Here is a 13,488-nt window from a genome sequence, read left to right as displayed (position 1 = left end):
TTGCAATGCCTAAATCAAAATGGCCCTTCTATGATGTATCTATGATGTAACCAGAGGGCAGTAACCCTTTCTTATAGTTACAACCCAATTAGCTGCATGAGGGCCTTGAAAAGCACAGAATGACTTCCTTTAAGGAAAAACACAGTGCTATTTTAGGAAACTTGAACAGTGTGATGGCCACAGAAAATACCATGATTTTAAGGTTTGTTCTTTCAGATACATCCTATGGGCTCACTGAGAGGACAAAAATGTCAGGGAAATAAAAAAGGCATAGTAAAAAAGTAAAGAAAGGTGGAGAACAGAAATTGAAGCACTGAAAGAAGATTGGATCTGGCAACTGAGACTTTATGTTGGGGGAGGAAGAAACAGGTGGAGAGAGGTATAAAGAGGTAATGTGGCAGCTCCTCGCTGGCCGGGGTGGAAAGGAGACTGGACTGCCACAGATATAGGTGACAACTAATGGGTTCAAGGCTCCATGCTCCACAGTGGGGAAGGTAAGAGAATGAAAACATTTGAGGCTAGAAAATGATGACTTTGGTTTTTAAATGTGTATACATATACTATATACACATTGTAATATACAATTATATATAATACACACATTACACATATGTATATATCTTTTGCTTTTATTTTTTTGTTTTCTTTTTTTTTTTTTTTTTGCAGGAAGTTGGGGATAAGAGGGAAGCAGACTGAGGAAAGAACAGGTAAAGGTAGTATAAAAACAAAAAGAACATCAATTAGTTGAAACATGTTTGAAGAGCTTTGATCAGCTTTTGGAGAACCTCAGTAGCAAAATGCAAGATACGTGTTTTGGGTAAAATATCTGGATATAGAACCAAGAGGAATAATGTCTGATTCCATTGGTATACAACACCTTGCTTTATACTCATCACACACAGTCATGGTGGTGGTTTCAGACTGACATACTCAAGACATGCTGGTCTGCCTGTTCCTCCGGTAACCAAATTTTGGCTACCTCATTGCTCATTAGGCTCTGAATCAGGGCCTGATCGGAGGAAATAAAAGAAGGAAAAAACTTGAACCAGTTCATTTGTGAGCAGCTCCAGTTAAAAGGTTGATGGGGAGGAGACTGGAACTATCACGAAGTTTGGTTATTATCTGTGAGTATCAATGACGTTTGGCATCTTGGCTCCCAGGAGAAGTGATCATTGAGAGCCAGCTGTAGAAACGGCAATTATAGGATGAGGAGGGTATCAGCATTTTGAAGGGCAGTTTTTTATTGGCAGATGGGTTTGGTTTTAAGAGGCCAGTTGGCAGGGTTGTGTGTCTCCTGACATTCATCTATCAGAAGATGCAACGCAAAATAGGCCATTTGCACCTCCACGTCAGAACCACCAGGATAACTCGGAGACCCCTTTCAGATGATGAAAACAGTGGGAAGCTCACGATGAGAAGAGTACCGGGCAAATGTAAGAGTCCAGATAAGTCCCACTGAGCAGGGAGAACCAAGCTTCAGCAATTTGAAAACTCCATGAGGCGAGGAGTATGCCTTATGTAGAGATGGAAAAAGTCCTTATCCTAGGGACTGAGAAGGGGATTTTCCAGTGTCTCAAAACACAAGAACCAAGGTCTGATGCCTTCAATCTATGTAAAAATCTGTGTAATGATTTACTATTATGGAAAGATAGTTGGGATAAGTTGTCCTATGTGAAGAAAGCAGCTTATAAAACTGTATATTAAATAATTCGGTTTTTGTAAACAATATTACAGGTGAAAAAAGACACTTGGAAAGAAATAAAATACAAATAGTGATTATATTTAGGAAGTAGGATTGTGGATCGTTTCCATTTTCTTCTATTTGCTTACCTAAATCTTTACATTTTTCTACATTGAACATATACTGCTTGAATAGTAAAAATATATTTTTAAAAAGTATTCATATTAAAAAATGCATTTAATATATTTTAAAATGTATGAATCAAGTGTCACACACCTGTTGTGTTGGACCTCTGAGAATAAAAGAGCAATTTGATAACTGATTTCTAAAAGCTCCTAGTGGCTGCCCCAGGATCTCGTAAGGGAAGATCAGGAGGGTACAATGTAGGCTTCACTGCCTACAGTATACTTGCAAGAATGTTTAAGATCTGCTAACTACTTAAGATCCTATGGAGCCTGTAATTACATACAATCTATTTTGTCAGTGCCTGAATAGTAAACTAGAGGTTGCCTGCGGTTTTCTTCTTATTTGATAAGATAATACCTCCAAGATTCAAAGGATAGCAAATAAAGATGATAGTTCCCCAATCTTGGCACCAGAGTGTTGAGTGGAAACTTTCCTCGTGTTCTACTTTTGGTGGATTTAATTCCGCTGTTCTGCTGAGTGGGTGCAACTTTCTGCAGAGAATAAGGCCATTCTGTGCTCTGCCTCCTTCCTTTTGAAGTGCTTCCTTTTCCACTTCTGCTTCCCACTCATCTAGTCACTTCATGGAAGGAAGAAAACAAAGGTCCTGGTGGAGAAGACAGGGTTGTAGACTGGACTTATGACGGCCAGTAAGGAAGCTCCTGTGAATGTGTGATGTTGAGCAGCTAGTGTGGGGTTGGTACCATAGCAATGGACATGGCTGGGCTAAATCTGAGAGATAAAAATGCCTGTGACTTTCACTAAACCGTTACATTAATTTCCCAAAGCAACGAAAGCAACAATAACAACTGTACCTTTAATGCACTAGATGCCTTATACAGATTATCTTGCAAACTCAGAACAAACCTATCCAGTAGAAATGAACAGACCTGTTTTACAGACAAGGAAGCAAAGGTGGAGGGATGTGAAGCACACGCCATGGGCATATAACGTATGCCTACATAAGCACACAGAAACATCCAGCTATGAAAACAACATAGAAGCTTGCTTTCATAACAGCTTATCATTAACTTCTCTTTCACTGAATGGAAGAGTTTAACTCAAAAATGGATTTGTAAGCACATATCAAGTGCTTAAATACATAATTCTGAAGATACTCTGGGTTCTCCTAGTTTCTTCACTGGCTATTAGGGTGACTGTGGGAAAAATACCTCACCTCTCTGTTCTTCAGTTTGCTAATCTGTGAAATAAAGACAATAATGGGGTGTACCATATGGCGGGCTACTGTGGGGATTAAATGAAATAAGGGGAGAAGGTAAACCCCCAGGGGTGATACCAACCATACAGGCTTTAACAGTCATTGAGTCTCTCCTCATTCTGTGGATGAGGGAACACAAGTCCAGATGAGCAGGAGCCGAAGATCTTTCCATTCTAAAATCATATCCAATATAATACAGCTCTGACTCCAGGGACTTCTTGGCCCCTATTTTGATACTTCCTTTTTTGAGACGGAGTCTCGCTCTGTCACCCAGGTTGGAGTGCAATGGCAAGATCTTGGCTCACTGCAACCTCTGCCTCCTGGGTGCAAGCAGTTCTCTTGCCTCAGCCTCCCATGTAGCTGGGACTGCAGGCACACGCCTCCATGCTTGGGTGGTTTTTGTACTTTTTTTTTTAGCAGAGACAACGTTTCACCATGTTGGCCAGGCTGGTCTCAAACTCCTGACCTCAGCTGATCCACCCACCTCAGCCTTCCAAAGTGCTAGGATTACAGGCGTGAGCCACCACGCCCAGCCCCTATTTTAATACTTTTGATGAACAGAAAAGTCAGTCTTCATTTCCATGCACTATTCATAGAGTTTTAACCTCCAGCTCTCACAGAAGAAAAACAATGCTGAAGTGAACATTTCTTGGGGATTGAGATCGAATTTCAAAACCTTAATACTGTTTTGGATAAATGTGTTTTCAAGAGATACAACTAAGGTAGAGACTGTCTAATGTGCTACCAGTGTCTCTCAGTGTCCGGACTAAAGACTTTTGTTGAATTTGTTTCTACTATCTGGAAAGGCATCAATGTAAAATAAGAAAATTCTGATATTTAATTATGTCTCAGTGGGTTCTAAATAAAGTCCCTACAATTTACCTTCTTTAGTGGTGGTTCAAGGATTGCTATTGTTATTTTTGTTTTACTAGTTCAACATATGGGGAAAAAAAAAGTCAGTGGACACAGAAGTTCAACTTTCCAAATCACATCTGATTTTTGTCAAAGCACAAGCTACATCTTAAAGAGGTGGCAATAAATGTGTATGTTTTGTGCTCTGGACCTTTCATTTGTATTTCCAGGTCCCAAATGTCTGCTTACCTCCCTCAACCACCATGAACCAGATTCTGAGAACTCATGCCATATATCCCATACTCATCTCAATTCCTTACATATCTTCCATAGTTTTCATCAGCCATGTTTTTATCATTTTTCTCACTTTGCCTTTTAGAACTGTCTTATTATACTTCATTATTTACATGCTTTTCAGTTTTCTTCATTCCAATGCATCTGTCTTTTGGAAGATGTCATAAATATTCAGAAAAAATATTAATTGCTTTCACATCTGGGATAAATACATTACTTTGTTTTCTTTCTTTCCCCACCTCCCCACCCCCTCACACCAACATTTAACACTAAGGCCTATCTGAAATTTATTGGACTATTTGGTTATGACAAAAAGTATATTATTCTCTCTCTCACTGTTTTTACTTCTCAGAACTGCTATTTTATTGGTCTTGCAAACTTCATTAAATAATTGATCCTTTCTTCAAAGCTCTATTGTTCATTTGTATGTTTCAAATTAAGTTCACTAAATAATCAAAATATGGAACTTCTATTTATTTTTAATCTGTCTAGTTTTCAGTCCAATATCATAGAATTTTAGTAATAGTCATTTGTAATCGATATTTTAATTTGTTAAGGCCAGTTTAACTTCATGGCTTCTATTAATTAAAAAAGCAGTTTTTATGTTCCTGATTCTTCCTTCTAGATCATTTAACTATCAGATTATAGAGTATTTTGCAAGGACTTTTATTCATAATTTATAGGAACCTTTAAGCCAAAGAAGGTTAGGAATTTCTGTGTCAATCAATCAACCAATGTTTTTAAATTCAACCAATATGCATTAAGCTCCTACCACTTGCAGGCACAAGGCCAGGCTCTAGGCCTAAAAAGATAAGGAGGGTATGCCTCTTCCCACCCCATCCCCATATGAGTGCAATTTCAATTCATGAAGGTTAAAGCTAAGACAGAATGCACAAACTTAGAACAGCTCCAGGAAGGCTGTTCACCCGCCCCCTCCACCCACCACCCTCACCATTACTCGATTTCACTTATAAGTATCAACATAAATAAAAGGCTCCAAGAAAGCAAGGGCCTGAGAGTATTTCTGCATATTATCTCATTTGACTAAATACTGCACATGTATATGGGCCTTATTTGTGTATGGAATTAGAGGTTAAAAGACATGAAAGCCTGGATTCAAAAATGTGTCTTAAGAGACATGCTTCACTGGAATGGATAAAGCCAATGATTGTCCTGACCAACCTCAAACCCAGCTCAACACCATTAGCCAGGCAGAAATGTTTTGCCGGCCAGTTGAGGTTAACACTGCCACTTTAATTAAAGAGTTATGATGTCAGTTTGGAAACACAATGGGAGAGCAGCTGTGCTCCAGCCACACATTAATACAATTTCCATCAACTTGGATAAGCTCCTACACTATGCAAAGGAGATGTGTGTAAAGCTACAAGGTGAAAGCAGCTGTAAGCAGAGGGCAATCTCAGAGTTTCTACTGTGAAGGAATTACTCTTCTTAGATTATTAGATTGACCTCTTGCTTATGTTTTCATTAATATTTCTTAACATGCATTGTCAAGATTCTAAGTCACAGGACTTTAAAGGTGCTATAATCATTAACCAACCACATAAAGAAAAGTCATGAGGCTGACCATAGCAATAGGTCATTCAATTTACTTAGCAGTGAGCCCTAACACTCCCACCTTCATGCACTCCTGCCATTCATCATGATAAGTAGTGCCTGAGTCTAAACCCATGTCTATCAGAGTTAATACACGTACATTTTAAACGTTCTGTGACTAAACTTGCCACTAATACATATTTTGTTAATTACCTTCATATAACTCTCCAGTATCATTACTTCATATGTGTGTATATATCATCTGATCATTTAATACTGACATGTAGTCAAGAAGAAAAGTATGTTTCATGCTATTTTGAGTAACTTCCATTTAGAAGCCTACTCCTGAGCACAAAATTTGCAATACATAATTCACTTTGCAACTCCAATTTTACTCTGAGAAACACCCTTTTAAAAAGATGCATGCAGCCTTCATGTTTCCTTACTTTTGTTGGTATTCCAAATCCACAGCGGATAAGGAATTACCCTTGACATGTAATTATCTTGTAGATTTTAAGACCTTATAGCTAAAAATATATTTGCTTAAGAGTTCACTAATGTGTTGTTTTTTTGTTTTTTTTGTTGTTGTTGTTGTTTTGTTGAGACAGAGTCTCGCTCTTGTCGCTCAGGCTGGAATGCAGTGGCACAATCTTGGCTCACTGCAAGCTCCGCCTCCTGGGTTCACGCGATTCTCCTGCCTCAGCCACCTGAGTAGCTGGGACTACAGGCGCCCGCCACCAAGCCCGGCTAATTTTTTTTGTATTTTTGTAGAGATGGGGTTTCACCGTGTTAGCCAGGATGGTCTCTATCTCCTGATCTCGTGATCCACCCGCCTCAGCCTCCCAAAGTGCTGGGATTACAGGCGTGAGCCACCGCACCTGGCCAGAGTTCACTAATGTTTTAAGAGTCAAGTGTTTTGCCTCTTTTTTGTCCCGAGTGGGGTTCATCCTTCATCTGGGGATCCTTTATGTAGCGTACATTTCTCACTTTTTTATTTCTCTCAAGATAAACACTGCACACCTGACTACAATATCTCAAGAACTGAGTGTTAGCATGGTTGGACCATCTGGCACCACAACTCAGATTTAATTAATGTTTACTGAATATCATGTGTCAGAGCCCGAAGTAGGCATTACTGCACATTTGGCTGAATACCCCCTGTGTACACAGGCTTAATTCATTAGCTGACAGTTTTCCAAAAATCCCCATACATCCACCATGAATTTTATTCTCAGTATTCTGATGTTTTGATCCCTTGGGGCCTTGCTGGTCTGGAGGGACTGCCCCTCCCAGGGTTAGCCAATGCCTGCACACAGTAAGGGACTCACCTGCCAGCATCTCTCCATATGCAAACCAACAAAATCAGAGCCCACACCCCACCAGCTCCATTATCAGACTCATACTCTGGAGCTATTCTCCTTCCCTCATCACCCCAGGGCCACGTACCAGACAACTAGAGACAGCCCTGTACCTCAGAGCCTGCTAAAATGATGCAAACTAACCAATCCTGAACCTGCTTACCCTGCTTTGCTCATTCCTTCCCATGGAAACCACAGGAAGGCTCTAGCCCACATTTCTTCTTGCTCTCCCTGCCTCCTGCCTGATCCTGCTGCTTCCCTGTGTGCCCTCTGCGTGGCGTGCCATGCTGTACCTCTGGTTTCTAAGGGACTCTGAGTATAATAAAATTCCTTCATGACAGTCATTTCTGTGTCTGCATGTTTTACCATACCTGGTTAAAACAAATCCCGGGTACTATTAAAACACCCCACATAATGATAGAATTGGCAGCTAAGATTATTTGGGTTTTCTTTCATCCCACCCTCTATGCTCAGTAAACAAGTTAAGCATTTTGTTGTTTACATTACCTTGTCTGGCCCATGTTAACAATACTTAATAAAAGCAATTATATATAAGTTCCTTTAGTGAATAATCAAAAAGATTTAATTAATCATTATTTTCTACTATATGAAAGGGCAAGCTCTGGCTATCTACCATGTCGCTTCACAGCACCCACCACCACGCCACATTGCTTCACCGTACTTGGGGACAGGCAATAAGGACACTCTGCCCACATTATCTTCCCCTGAGCTAGCAGGCTGGAACCCACTAGTGGCCTCAGTATGTAAGATACGTGTTCAAAGGTCCTACATTTCACTGGACCAGAAGCTGGGTGTGTCTTTGCAGGTCTAGCTCCTACACTGAGTGCGGGGTTATCTGGGAGATACTGACTGGCTTTAGATCCTGGGACTGCTTCAGAGAGGGTGCTAAGCTAGTTTCTGTGCCATTCCTTCTGCTGGCATCTTCATCCAGCATCCTGTCCTTGGTCTAAATGTGCGCTCTGCTTGAGCAGGCGGCAGCCGTGAGGAAGCAGAGGCACTGGCAGATGGAGATCTGTGTTGCCCAGCAAGGTTTCTTTCTCTTTTTCTTTGTAACATGTCAAAATGTAAAGATGGCCATTTTGGGGGTTAGAAAATGGACTCTAGGGCAAAGTATCTAGGTAGGTATATATATATATATTCTTGGGGATGTATTTCCAAGCAAGGTCACGAGTATTGAGTTTCTGCTTCAGAGAGGCCTACAGACATTTCCCCATTAATTCTGGTAGATGTTAAATGTACAATAGGACAAGTATGTAAAATTGGACTAAGTACAGAGTTCAAGAAATTAATGATTTTAGACCATACAACAGAACCAAGATGTAAGTTGTTATATAATCCTTCAGTGATAAAGATGAATAAAAGATATAATGGAATTTCTTCTATCCTAAACTAGCTTTGTAATGGCATATTTGGTATAGGACCCTGTAAATGAAATCAAGGACTGCATGCTGGCCTGCTCCCCTTTTTCACGTTTGGCATTCCTGTCAGTGCCGTAATTTTAAGAATATGTATTCTAACCAACAGGAGGGTAGTGAGCTTCTCAATGTGTCTCCACGGCTCCCATGGAGGATATTTACTCACTCATTCTACTATCTATTTTATACTCACTCGTTCTACTATTATTTTATTGAGCAGGTTTACTATGTATAACAGACTGTCCTAAGCAATTGGTATATAGTAGAGAACAAAAGACAGAAAAAGTCCTCGCCCTCCTGCAGTTTGAAGTCTAACACCATGAATAACTGTATAAATGAATGAATATATAAAAAACGTAATCAGGTTAGGGATCATGAAACTAAGTGAACACAGATTAGCATATTTCACTGATAAGATTACTTTCTCACATTTTAACATCCCTGAAATCAAGGTATGTCTTAACATTTATGGTATATTAAAATTACAACTTGGCAGTACTCACAGCACAACTGTCATGTCCCTGCACGTGCATAAACTTGGTCACAGCTATTCATTTTGTTTTCACTTCTACTGAGTTATGGGCATTGTTGGCACTGCACGTGTTCTGTTTAATTGCCACTGAAACGGTTTTCAAAAAGATTACACTATCATTTGGCACTGCAAGGAGGCATTACTGTGTATGCATGAAGGCACCAAAACAGCAGTGTGACATAAACGTTCTATTACTAAAGGAAACATTTGTCTTTGTTTGGCATTTCCATATCATTTTACAAAGCAAGATCCAAATGCTTTACCAGACTGAATAAAGAAACACATAAGTTAATGACGCTATGTTATAGTTTGTTACTGAGATTCACGCAAGTGACCCGTCACACCCCAAGCAATACTACCAATAACACTGGCAGGAAAATGTATCCAAACCCAAGGAAGAGATGAAGGAAACTTGAAAGCTATGAGAGACTAGTGTGACCTATTCATGCATTACTATGGAAGAATATCCTTAAAGTGGAATGTCATAATAAAATTGGCAATATTTTCTCTTTTGTGTACAGCAGAAAAATAACGCTATGTCTTACAACTGATGGCATTTTTAATTTGATGAAATATAGAAATAAGATGGATTACTAGTTAATAAGAAGTTTTAGAAAGAGAATAGCATACAGAGTGGAAGTTTGTCGATTCTGGACAGTTTTAAGTTAATAAGGTATTGCAAATGCACAACGTCAGAAAAACTACAATTTCAATAATTTGGTATAGTTTTGCAGATCACTGGTCACTTCAAAAGGTCTATTCACTCTTATTTCTAACAATGTTTTGGGCACACCTTCCATTCTGATGTAAGAGTGTGATAAGAAAGCCTCATGTTCTTCTTTCCCAACTTCAGTTGGTGCTGCTTTGATTTTTGGCAGTTTAGAGATATTAGAAGTGATGTGCTGGATCTGTATTCCAAACTCAAACCTTACTACTGCTACCAAGAATGGAGTGAAATACTTAGACAGGAGGGTCCATTTGAAATCTCAAAGCATGCATATGGGACTTTGAGATTCTTAGCATAAGAGTAACATGAGTAAAATGCCAACTATAAGGATATGTTTCCAGGCAGCATATGGTCACAGCTCAAAAACGAACTTTTTTTTAAAGCTTACTACTGCAAATTATTTTGGAACCAGAGACAGTTAAAAACCATACCAAGGAAGAGAACACACACACGTATACACACACACACACACACAACTCTAGGGAAGATAAATTATAAAACAATGGATGTAGATTATAATAGAAATAATTTTTTAGGCACAGCTTCAAAACATACTGTCACAATTGTGACATCAGTTTTTGACACCATTCAGCCAAGCAACAACTACTTTAACGTAAAAGTGAGTATCAAATCAGGAATAGGCATGTGGCTACATCCATCACCAAGACAACAGGCACAGTTTTATATGGTGAACACATATTTCAATAGTGTTGAAAATAGACTGCACCATATACGTGGTATTTCCCACTCTGCAGAAGGCCTGCTTTCTGTTTCTAGGGCCCTGCATGGAGAATTCAGGGATTCCCTGGAACTAATACCACTTTCCCCAGGGACTTCATTTCAGTCTTTCCTTTTAGGTAGCCTGGCCCAGGTCAGAAATTCTCTGACAGTTGGTACAAGAGAACGAGCGTGCCAGTGTGAACGCTGCAGGGGATGTGTTGTTGCCAACCAATGGGGTATACTTCCATATGCAGAGCTAAAATAGACTTGGATGATTGAGAGGGTAGAGACTGCTCCTTAAGTGCCAGTAAGGGAAACATTTGGTTACCTGTCTTCTGGGGACAACTTATCTGAAAGAATGAGATGGGTTTACATGTTTGGATATTTCCTCTGACTTTTATGCTGGGGATGGGATAGGGAGAGTCTGGAGACTGCCAGTGTTATCCTTCAGTACATGTGCACACAGTGGGGGTTTCCAGTGGGAGAAAACACTCTGTAAAGGGTCTGATGCACCAGGCCAGTAGAGACAGCATATGTTGCCACTGCATTACAATAAGGGCAACTCTCAAGAAGAACTGGGAGACAGCATAGACCATGGGCAGGGAGCCAAACAGATCCAGGTTTAAATCCAGCCTCTGTCACTTACACGCCCAATAATCTTGGCAAAATTACCTGAACTCTTTAAATTAAAAAATAGGGAAACTAATAATAATACCTCCTTAGACTGATTGCGAGAATTAAAGTATTAATATATGTCCACACCTAGTAATGTGTCTGGTGAATAGAATGTGCTCAATGTATAGACACTACTGCGTCACCACTAGGGAAATTCCCTTAAATGTAAATGTTTTTACGGATATGTTTTTTTAGCAAGGGGGTAAATTATACGGACCACAAAATGGCCTTGGCTAAGGTGTTTTGAGGGAATTATGAAGTTGTCTTATGGTAGGAATACGTCTTGATAAGAAAGCTAAAATGTAAATGTGAACAACCACGTGTGATCAGTGAGAATGATGCAGAATTTAACATGCATTTTTTGAGATTTGTTTAATGGCAAGACTATGCGATATCTACATGTCACTACCTCTACCCTGAGCCGCTTTATGACAGATGTGTTCCTACAATCTTGTGTAAAATTCCATTTTAACTCTAAGTATCACTTCTCTACATTGGAGGAAGTTTTGTAAAGCAAATAACCCCCACTTCATCTATCTTGCTTTGAAGGCTGAAACTTTCTATCTTCGAGTGGACAGGCATGTGTTCTGTATTTTTTTTGCACTGGGCTATCGCTCTGAGAGGTGAGTCATAACTTCTGCCCACTTTGGTACGATCCACAGCACCCTTTCCAAAACTGCAAAAGCCGACTGAAAGCAAGGGCAATACGAAAATATTAAAGACTCGACAGAGTAATTATTAGCACCTTGGACACAATAGTGTTTGGGGATGTTTAATTAGACGGCAAGGTAGATTTAAATTTTTGAAGCTCTTAGAGCACAGATCTTGGCCGAGTCCATTCTACCGGGAGATAACATGGGGCCATTGACTACCTGCTGCACTGTTTTCAAGCAAAACCCACATTGTGCGGGCTCTGGGTGCCATCTTCACAAAGCCCCCTACCCAAGGGGGATTCCCACAGAGGAATTTTCTCAAGGAAGGTCCCGTGTCAGGAATGCTGCTCGAGTACGGGTTCCCACGTGCCCACACGCAGGGCACGGGCTCACACGGCAGGGTGGGCTGCCTCTTTAAAGGCGCGGACCTCAGGGACCCCCGAGTCTGGCTCCTCAAGTCTGGGCATCAAACTTTCTCCTGGAACAAAACCTCTTTCAACCCACATGGAGGCAGGAGGAGGACGGAGCCCGGGGATGCCATCAGCTGCAGCCCGGAGACAGCGCTCCCACCCCCGCCCGCTTCCCTCGGTCCCCACCCTCTTCCTCCGAGTGAAGGCGGCCCTGACCGCACAGCCCCGCCCGGCCCCACCCACCCGCTCCCCGGCCCACCTCCCCGGCCGCGGAGCCCACAGCCTCACAAAGCTGCCTCCCGGGCGCTGCGGTTCCCCGGGGCGAGGGGCGAGCGGGGCTGGGTACCTGAAGAAGAGGCCAGGACACCGGCGCCCAACGAGACCCACAGCATCGCCCCGGCGCCGCCGCCGTAGTTGCCACCGCCGGAGGCTACTTCGCTGCGCCGAGCGGTGGAGCCCCGGGGACCTGGAGCCGCCGCCGCCTGCGCTCCCTGCGCTGCGCTGCGCTCGCTGCGCCCGGGCTCTGCTGCCCCGCGACCGCCACGGTCAAGCGGAGCCCCGCCCCGTGCGCGCCCGGCGAGCCGCGGACCCCCAAGGACGCGCCGCCGCCCCGATTGGCTGCGGGAGTCGCTGGCCCCGCCCCTGCTCGCCGCGCTCCTCCCACTCCGGGGGCGCGCGCTGCTGGCGGCCCGGAGACTGGCGGCCTCTCCAGGGGCGCCGCGGGAGGGTGCGGTCCGCGCTGGGCGAGGCTTCCTGCGGGCACCGGCGCGCTCGGCCTCCGCTCCTGGGCGCTGCAGTTCTCCCTCTCCTTGCCAGCCCAGAGATAAATAGACGGCCAGAAAGAAAAGAAAAGGAGAAAACATCTCTAGAGCTCTGCGCGGGGAGGACAGTAGCCGCGGCAGCTGTGGTGTGAAATCTTGTTTGTATAAATTAGTTTCTCACAGAAGCCCAGGAAAGGTTGTCTGGGGTGGAGCACTGGAATTGTCACCAAGGCTTTTTTTTTGTTTTTGCTTGTTTGTTTTTTAACCTGAAGGTGTCCTTACACACCTCTAGACTTATCTTATGAAGAAACTAAATCCAGTTAAACAACTTGTCCAAGGTCATAGAGCTGGTTGCAGATTGATTCTGTATTTTGATGCTAAATCAAAGCTACCTCAGCATTTATTTGTTTTCTGTGCAGAGAAGAGTTGCATT

At 42.1% G+C, this 13,488-nt stretch overlaps 1 pseudogene; it reads right to left on the bottom strand.

Annotated features, from left to right (window-relative positions):
• The window catches only part of LOC112610955, a 107,997-nt pseudogene extending 95,258 nt beyond the window's left edge, over positions 1–12,739 (bottom strand).
• Between the last annotated feature and the right edge of the window lie 749 nt (positions 12,740–13,488).

The sequence above is a fragment of the Theropithecus gelada genome, chromosome 17 (assembly GCF_003255815.1).
Source record: "Theropithecus gelada isolate Dixy chromosome 17, Tgel_1.0, whole genome shotgun sequence".
NCBI lineage: Eukaryota > Metazoa > Chordata > Mammalia > Primates > Cercopithecidae > Theropithecus > Theropithecus gelada.
This window is presented reverse-complemented; position numbering and strand designations above follow the sequence as displayed.